We start from the raw sequence: 8,802 nt of genomic DNA, 5'->3' as shown, positions 1-8,802 counted from the left end.
CCAGTAGGTCAGCGGCTCTGATGTCACAGCTGTGGAGTCTTTGGGTGACTGGAGGACCTGGAGCGATCACTAGAGGGCGCTCTCACGCACAACCTGTCTGCAACCTGGAGAGAGACACAATAAGCATCAGTGAAGTAGAGCCTCCATGAACATGTGCTTGCAGTATGGCCGCTGTGTTCACACTCTCCTCAAAGAAACCAAACGTGTTAATAAGAACCAGAACTTCTAAACTGTATGGCACTTAATGTCCCTTGTGCTGTTTTTAGGAGGCACACTACATTTTATTCTTTACAGTTCAATATTCTCAACTACATTTATCTGACAGGTACAGCTTACTCTATCACATTTACCTCTAGGTTAGCTCACGGACACTGGCCTGCTGGCGCCCAGTTGAGAGCCGGTGAGAGGCAATGAAAATGCTCCCAATCCGTATCTTCCACCTTTTCCAATTATTCTATCTTGGTTTTAGATTTTTTTTTGTGGGGGGATTTGATTTACTTTCATTCATTGTTTTTGCTGGTTCTCTACGAGTTCTCCGGCTTCCTCTCACAGTCCAAAGACATGCAGGTTAGGTTAATTGGACGCTGAATTGCCCGTAGGTGTGAATGTGAGCGTGAATGGTTGTCTGTCTCTATGTCTGCCTTGTGATGGACTGGCGACTTGTCCAGGGTGAAACCTGCTTTCGCCCATTGACAGCTGGGATCGGTGCCAGCGACCCTAAAGAGGATAAGCGGTTCGGATAATGGATGGATTGATGGATGGGGATTTGATTTACTTTCATTCTTTGTTTTTGCTGCTTCAGCCTTTATTTTGAGAGGTGCTTCATGCATGTAAGTAGTTTTTCCTTCATCTGAATATGTGTGACCTATACCTGGTTAATCACAGCCCAAAGGGCGGAGTCTGCTGTCTGTGAGACTTGGACATCATCTCTTATTGTTTCCCTCTAGTCTAGACTTATGGAAATCATCCTCAAATATGCCAACTGGTGAAGTTTCTTCTTTTTTTTTGGACATCTTTCCAGATTCTCTGTTTGGGAGGAAAACGAACAATAATAACTTTTATTAAATCAAATCTAGTCGATTCCATCCCATAATCACAGTTAATTCATCAAGGGGATTTAAAATGATATAAACAAAATACACGACAAGTGATATTGATTCTGTGATAACGAGTAAAAACTACCATAAATCAATGGGATGTTAATGGTAAAGAATACAGAACAACAAAAGCAAGAATAAAGCATTGAATGAATTCACACTTAAAGGGTTTAACAGCTAATACATAGTCCTCAGGCAACAATCAGACGCAGTATCTTGAATGCACATCTCACTTGTACGGCTCCTCTTTAAACTGATTGACTTGTTTGCTGCCGATGAGCCTGACAACAAGTCTGGGGATTGAATTGGTTGCAGACGTGTTTTTCTGAGCCATGACGCAGGACAGGTGATGTGACCAGGATTCCCTGGAGGACGAGACGAGCAGTCGGAGAGGCATCAATCACAGGGCTGATTGAGGGCTCGAACTTGTATTATCAAGGTGTTGAAGCCAGCACGGTAAAGCACCGACAGCATGAACAGCAGGATCTCTTCGGTTTCCTCTTGATAGAATTATTCAGTTTTCCATCTCCCTTATACTTCTCCATGACCAAGTGCTTCTTGTCCTGTGAGTTTGAACCAGTTTCCCGAGGTGTCTGGCTTCCTGTTTGTTCTTTCGTCTCCTCAGTAGCCACTCTGTTCCCACCCCCTGACACCCTGCAGCCCTCTGCAGAGGACTGGGAGTCACTTTATGCACACAGACACACACGATAGGCGTGTTTTGCATTGGAGTCGGCTGGCATTATTAAAAAATGTGTGAAAAGGCAGAGGAGAGAAGTGACCAGCAGGTGAAGGTGAAACTAAATGCCAGATGAAGAAATATGATGTTCATTTTATGACCATTTGTTGTCTCTTTTCCTTTCCGTCTCTTTTGTGTGCATGTGTTTGTGTCTGATGTGTACGTATTGCAGTGATTGAATAGATGCTCAAATCCATCATCTAATGAGATTCCTGCAGGGAAATTTATTTATTCATATTATTAAAAAAAAAATTCATGTGAACACGGGCCGTTGACAATCTTTTCAGAAGACTTCAAACTGACCTAGATTGACCGAATGAAGTCCCTAATGTTGGGGAAACCCGATGAGAGCCCAGGGAACCCACCATAAGGGACCCGTAGGCTAAAGCTTTTACAGGAATATAAAGTATTTTTAATAGTGATGACTCAAAAGGGGAAAAAAGTAAACATGGTTTCTACTTCTGTACCACAGGAAAACTTCCAAAACCTCCTCAAATAAAGGTCTGACATGAAAGCAAAAGTAACGTATATTAGAATCATTGTTTGTTGTATTTGTTATCTAAACATGTTGACAGTAATCAAAAAATTAAAACAAGGGTCATTTAAAAGTTCAAATTAAACCTGCTCGTAGCGCTCGAAGAATCGAAGAATCACCCATGTTGAAATGTTTTATTCTCAAGGGATGAATATCTCTTTAGTCACTCATGTCAGCCACCAAATAAAAGCAGTTGAAGTCTTTACTGGTCCTCTGTAACCAAGTGGACTCTGATTTGTATCGGGTCCCTTTAAAAAAAACTTTCAGGCAGGTCCCTTTTGGACCTGGCCCATAAACACCTCTGGTGAAAGGTACAATGTTTCCCTCTGAAATGAGATGAAACTCAAGTACCATAACTTTAATACATTTTTGGCCACCTCGGGGCAAAGGATATTGATGAGTGGAGCTTTAAGTGCAGCACTTAAGTATTATACACTGTTACTGCTTTCAACCTTCGTCCAGCTGTCCAACTCTTCTCTTCATATGCCTCTGGCCAGCAATTAACAAGGGAGTCAACTGGTTGAAGTTAACTTTAATTATGCAAAATCATTAATTGGTAAGATTTTTCTAATTAAATTTCCAGAAGCGATAAGGAAACGGCCTTGATAAGAGGCCTTAGCGAAGATAGAGTGCCTAATTGCATTAATTACTCTATACCTGGAGGAGAAATCTGAGTCCGTAAGTTCTGCTGCCCTCTAATCTCTGCGTAGAATAAAGCTGGAGGCGGACCGCTGAGTCTGGCACACCGCCAGGCCCAGCCTCTGGAACACCGGCCTCTCCGTTTGATTTCCAAGAATCAAGTTATTAAACGGTCTTAATAACTGTGGAAATGGCCGCTCATTCTTCCGGGCATTGTCAGTCCCTCCACGTCACAGACCTCTTTGGATGTCCTGCTGCGGCTGAAGTGTGAAAGTCAAACACGGAGTCTTGATCTTAATGACCGAGCGAGCGGCAGCAAAACAGCTGTAGGATATTTACTGCCGAGAGGGGAGAAAAAAAAAAATCATAAAAAAACAAGGTACCTGTACTCGCGCTGAACGCATGAATATTCCTTATACTTTTCCCCCTTATGAGCCCATAGATGCAGATGATCGTTTTTCCCTTGATGCCTCGCTGAGCAACGTTGGAACGAACATAGTGCCACCTCCAACACCAGTTCTCTTTATACATGCTTGAACGCATTAATCTGTTTCTCTGACTGGACTTTCAACGGCCACCTGCAGGGCGGTTTTCTGTCTTTACACCCTCCTAAGTAGAGTTGTTCGATACAGCTGTGAACACTTTTGCTTCCCAACATGCTTGGACGACACACCTTTACAAAGGTGTTGGTTTTGAGCGTTAGCCACCTTCATGCTTCATTTGTCTCTAAAATGTCTCTTCATAATAGATTTCTGGAGGTTTTGGAAAGGTCGGGAATAGTTCCTATAAGACCACTGAGCTAACAATCAGTATTCAGACCCAGTGGTGATTTTAGGATCATGATCCAGGGCCTAAATTAATAACTCTCAAGGGTCTCAAGTGAAAGAGGATCGAGCTAAACCACTACAATCATGAAGAAAAGAGTGATTTTTTTCTGATTCATGTGTTTGTGGAGCAGCAGGATGACATGAAACTGAACTTAAAATGTGTTCTGTTTAGTCACCTCTGTGTGTCTCACAGCTCCGACTGTCACCCTCATTTATGCACTTGGCCGAGACGATCTTTTCACACACAGGCCTTAATTGATTAGCAGCCCAATTAAAGAGCAGCAATGGGGACCGTGGCTGGAAGGGAAGGTGACAGAATCACGGCGCCCTCCTCTCCTCCTGAGTAATTCTTTTACTGAGGTCCTAAATCAGGTTTGCCTCGGACTGATAATGGATGTCCGGGCTATCTAAACATGCACCGAAAAGCCAGCTCAATCCCTCGGCTGAGATAAAGCAGGCAAATTACACAAGGAGGAAAGTACAAGGAATAAAAAAACAAAAAAGAGCAGCGCCTGAAGGGATTTTGCCAGAAGTTTCAGAGCGTTTGTGTTTGCAGACGTGCTCGTAAAGTGACTGCCTCTCCGAGTTTGTCTCGAAAGGGACGCATTTGGAGCTAAAATGTAGAATGATGAATTGGTCATTTAATGGGTTATCTCTGTCTCGTTAACCTTCGCCTGCGTGCAAATGATGTGTTGGATTAAACAATGGGCTCTGAACATGGCAGGCGCTACATCTCTCTGACCGGCTGTGTGGACAGACGCATTGATCAAAGCGTCACGTCCAGGCTCTCCAACACTCCTGCTGCGCGCCGAGCCATCCATCACCACCTCCTCTGGCTCCAATGGCAGTGTCGTTTAACATTTCTCTAAATGCCCTCTGCTACGACGTACCTGCACAGGAAAACTTTGACATTATAATGTCCTTCAACACTCCAATGGTCATACGGACAGAAAAAAGTCCGTAGCCTCGCTTTGTCCGCAAGGCTTTAACGCTCGTTTCACTCTGAAAAACACATATTTCGGATGGATGGAAACTGCACCCTGTTGTTTTTAGGCCATTAACCATTCCAGTGGGGGAGGGAATGTACAATACAATGGTTTAGTTGGCCCATAAAGGCAAGCTGAGTTTCAAAGATGTCAGTGGCTGGAGCCTAAAAACCTCAAAGAATCTCATTCAAATTTCACAGAAAATAACAAAACCGCGTTTCATCATTGTCGTTGAAATTTGATCAAGAGAATACGTTCCATGCTGTTACTGGTTATATGAACATGAAAACTATTTGTAGGACATGGGAGAAGTTGGCATTCAAAATCGTTTCAGCCATAAATCTCTTGCGGTTATCTGCTTAGATTTAGGAAAATATTGTGGTTTGGGTTAAAATAAGCCTGAAAGACTTATCCCAAGCGCACCTTCACATGTGGCAGACACAAATCCTCCATTGTAGCAGGAAATGAGTCTCCAGTGGAGCTGCAGAAGGGCACGGCGGCCTGTCGCTTGAGGTCAAAGTGTAAATATATCCTTCAAGCAGTAAAATGTTTTGGTCAAATTGAAGCCTGAAAATGAAACAGAAAATAATGTCAGGAGACAGATTCTGAAATAGAACACTAACACTGAACAGTAAAATAAATAATGAAAGATACTGAATCAAATGCATGTTTTAGTACAGGATAATAAATCTGTTTTTTGTTGTTGGCAGGCAGCGGCGTGGCCATGCCTCTCTATTAAGAAGGTGTCAAATGTGATGGGAGGGTTCTGCTCCGCCCTTCAGGGAGCTCGAGCAGCGGCGACACTCCACTCACACTGTTCCCCGTGTTAAAATGCAAATTGCTTTTTGCTGACCCCGCTGCCGTGGACAGGGAGGGGCTGGAGCTTTCAAAGTGACCTGCTTTTTGCTTCAAAAGGCCGCACGCTACCATGCGGCAGGCGCTGACAGGGCGAGACGGCTTAGCAGATAATATCGTCCATGGCAACAGAGCGGTCGGCTATTCAGACAAAAACACCAATATACAGTTTCACACAGAGTCTCTTTAACCCTGTGCAGCCCGAGGTCACTTTTGCAATTCAGAGATTTTAATATATTTCTTTCTGGTATTGTACCTGCTGGTTCACTGGTTTGGCTCTTTGGGGCTCCCAAAAGGAGCAAAGAGCCTCCACGTTAAGAGCAATAAATCATTCATATAAATCAGGGTTGGGCACGGTAATGCGTTAAAAATGTGTTAACGCAGCAATGCTTTAACGTCCAACAATTATTTGACCATGCATTAACTACATTTGTTGTTCTGTTTGCATTGGGAGGCGTTTAATGCTGCCACGCACAGGTGCTGCACTTTAAATCTCTCCCAGATGGCGCAGTTCAGACCTGGGCACGTTATGGCCCGCGGGCTCTCCCAGTCCGGCCCACATGAGATCAATCAAAAAAGAAATAAATAAGACGCACGCCATAAATGCAATACAACGGCAATGCTTTTACTTTGGAAGCAACTTATGTATGTGCCTGCTGCCGCTGATCCTGATGTTAGTTATCTTTGGATCAAACTACACATGAGAACAAACACCTCATTCAACCAGACTTCAGTGCACTTGTTCAAGCCCAACACAGGGCTTTTTGTATCAAGCTAATCAATTGCTGGTCTTTAACATACATCTTTAAGGTAAGCAACAAACTGAACATGGACAAAAGAAGAAGTGGTTTGTCCCTAAAAGGGACCCTTACTACTGAACAGACTGTTTATAGTGTTCTCTAACAAAAGACAAATGTTTCTAATGTTCATTAAAAAAAAGAAAACAGATGTATATACTGTTGATAACTTGCTGTTGCCCGAGTGCCTCTTATTTGGTTTTGATAACATTACTTTAAAATAAAAGTGTGCAATACACTAGTTTTTACTTCATTATTGAATTTGGCACATCATGTGATTAATCAGTTACATTTTTTAAACTTTTCCCAGCCCTAATATAAATGTTTGTGTTTGGTAAAGAGGCTCTATGTTCTTGATCACACCTGACAGCAACTTCTCACTAAGCTGCCACTAAGGGCTGCTTCTCTGCACACGATCCAGAGTCCGAAGGTCTGGTTGATTGGCGACTCTAAATTGCCCGTAAACGTGACCGCGAGTCACTGTCTGTGTCTGTCCTGTGATTGACTGGCGACCTGTGCAGGGTGGTGTCCAGGGTGGTCTCCGCCTCTCGCCCAATGTCACAATGTCACTCCAGGCCCTTGCATCACCCTAAAGGATAAGTGAGTATAGTTAGCGGTTAGATGAATTTTCAAAGGTTGTCTGTCCCTTTCATTGATTTATAATCAAAGGCATGGAAGAAGTTGGACATTTAAGGAGCCTTCCACGAACAGGAGATGAAAGCTGGCAATTAAAGCTTTTTATGGGGGAGTTGTGGTCTTGTTGACCTGCTGAGAGGTCATGCAGCACTCTGCTGGCCTCAGAACAGTCACTATAAGTGAGAAAACATTTTTTTTAAAAGATACTCAAATGTGAAATCCATCAATTGCGAAGAACTAGGAGTTGCTCAAAAGAAAAAAATAACATTATGGGGCTTAACAATATGAGGCCTTACCCAGCTGCCAATTAACTTAGCTTCGCACTGGACACTGGAAAGAGCTAGCTTGGCTCTAGAATAAACATGTCATATCTTCTTTATTTAATTTTTAAAAACTGACATTAAAAGTCATATTATCGTTTTACAGAGGTTATGTACCAAATGAATTTGCCTGACAATTGTTCAGAGCCAAGACATAGTTTGGTACACAACCCCGCTCACAATTTGTGAACAAACAAACACAATATAAGTTCTTAAATAATGACCTTAAGAGGCTCTGGAGTTGGGTTTTTTAATCTTTAAACCCTGACAATCCTACAGTCAAATGTTCCTTTTGAATATTTGAATTGAATACTTACTGTCTCCCTTAAATGAAAAGTTAAAGTTGCACATTACAGCAAACATTTTGAGCTGTGAAAGCTCACATTTTCTAAGGCACATTTTCACCTTAAGTTTTTTATGGTATTCTTATTGATTTTCTATTCTCCTTTTTAATATAAAGTAAAATTGTAAAACTTTCCTTTGACTCCTCAGTGTTAAAAGCTTTTCAGACATTCTGTTATAACCTTGAGAGTAAACGTATTTCTCCCAAACTTGCTTCACTAATAAAGCCACATTCCTCAGATGGATTCGGCACAGCTTGCACATTGAAATATTAAACCAACACAACATGTTAGTGCGGCGAGCCCAGAGGAAGGCTGCTGTTCACAGCAGACTAACGCAAATCTGCTTTGAACAATCAACAATCATCTAGCAGAGGGTCTTTGTGGGCTTTTTCTGCTGCCTCTTATCTGTCTGCCAGAGGATACCCATGAGACAGACACGTATAATAAATGTGGCTGCTGAGTGTGTGTTAGTGTGCGTGTCCCTCCAGAGACCATGTCTGTAAGCCATCCTCAGATCTTGCAAAGAAGAGTTGTAAAAGAGTATTGATGACAGGGAAACACAGATTACAGTGACATTCAATCCCACATGCCACAGTCCTTTGATAGGCTGCTGTCATTGTGCTCTCCTGCTCATGTATTGCTAATTGTTTCTTGACATCATTCTGTCCCTGACGCACACAAAAGATGCTCTGTCAATGTTTCTGATTTATGTTTGTTTTTTTATTTTCTTTTTAAAGGAATACTTGGTCAATAATGAGAATGACTGTTTATTTTCACTTCCAAATACTTAGTTGAGACCAACATTTCCGACCAAACAGTTCTGGAGCTGTGTTTTCTCCACCGATAGGAGCGTGAAAATAACGTAAGCCGCCAGACATCTTCAGCTGAGAGATCATAAGAATAAATATGCAGCTTTGTTACATGACACAATCATCCAAACACTAGCTAAATATAGTATAGTCTTTATGCTAACGTTACTGGGTAAGCCTTTGTGCTACTGGGTTAGTGTTTGTGCTAACGTTACAGGGTA

Source organism: Clinocottus analis, unplaced genomic scaffold, assembly GCF_023055335.1.
Source record: "Clinocottus analis isolate CAN_PGR_092001 unplaced genomic scaffold, fCliAna1.0.p SCAF_23, whole genome shotgun sequence".
NCBI lineage: Eukaryota > Metazoa > Chordata > Actinopteri > Perciformes > Cottidae > Clinocottus > Clinocottus analis.
The sequence above is the reverse complement of the archived record's forward strand: the minus strand, read 5'-3'. Positions refer to the sequence as shown.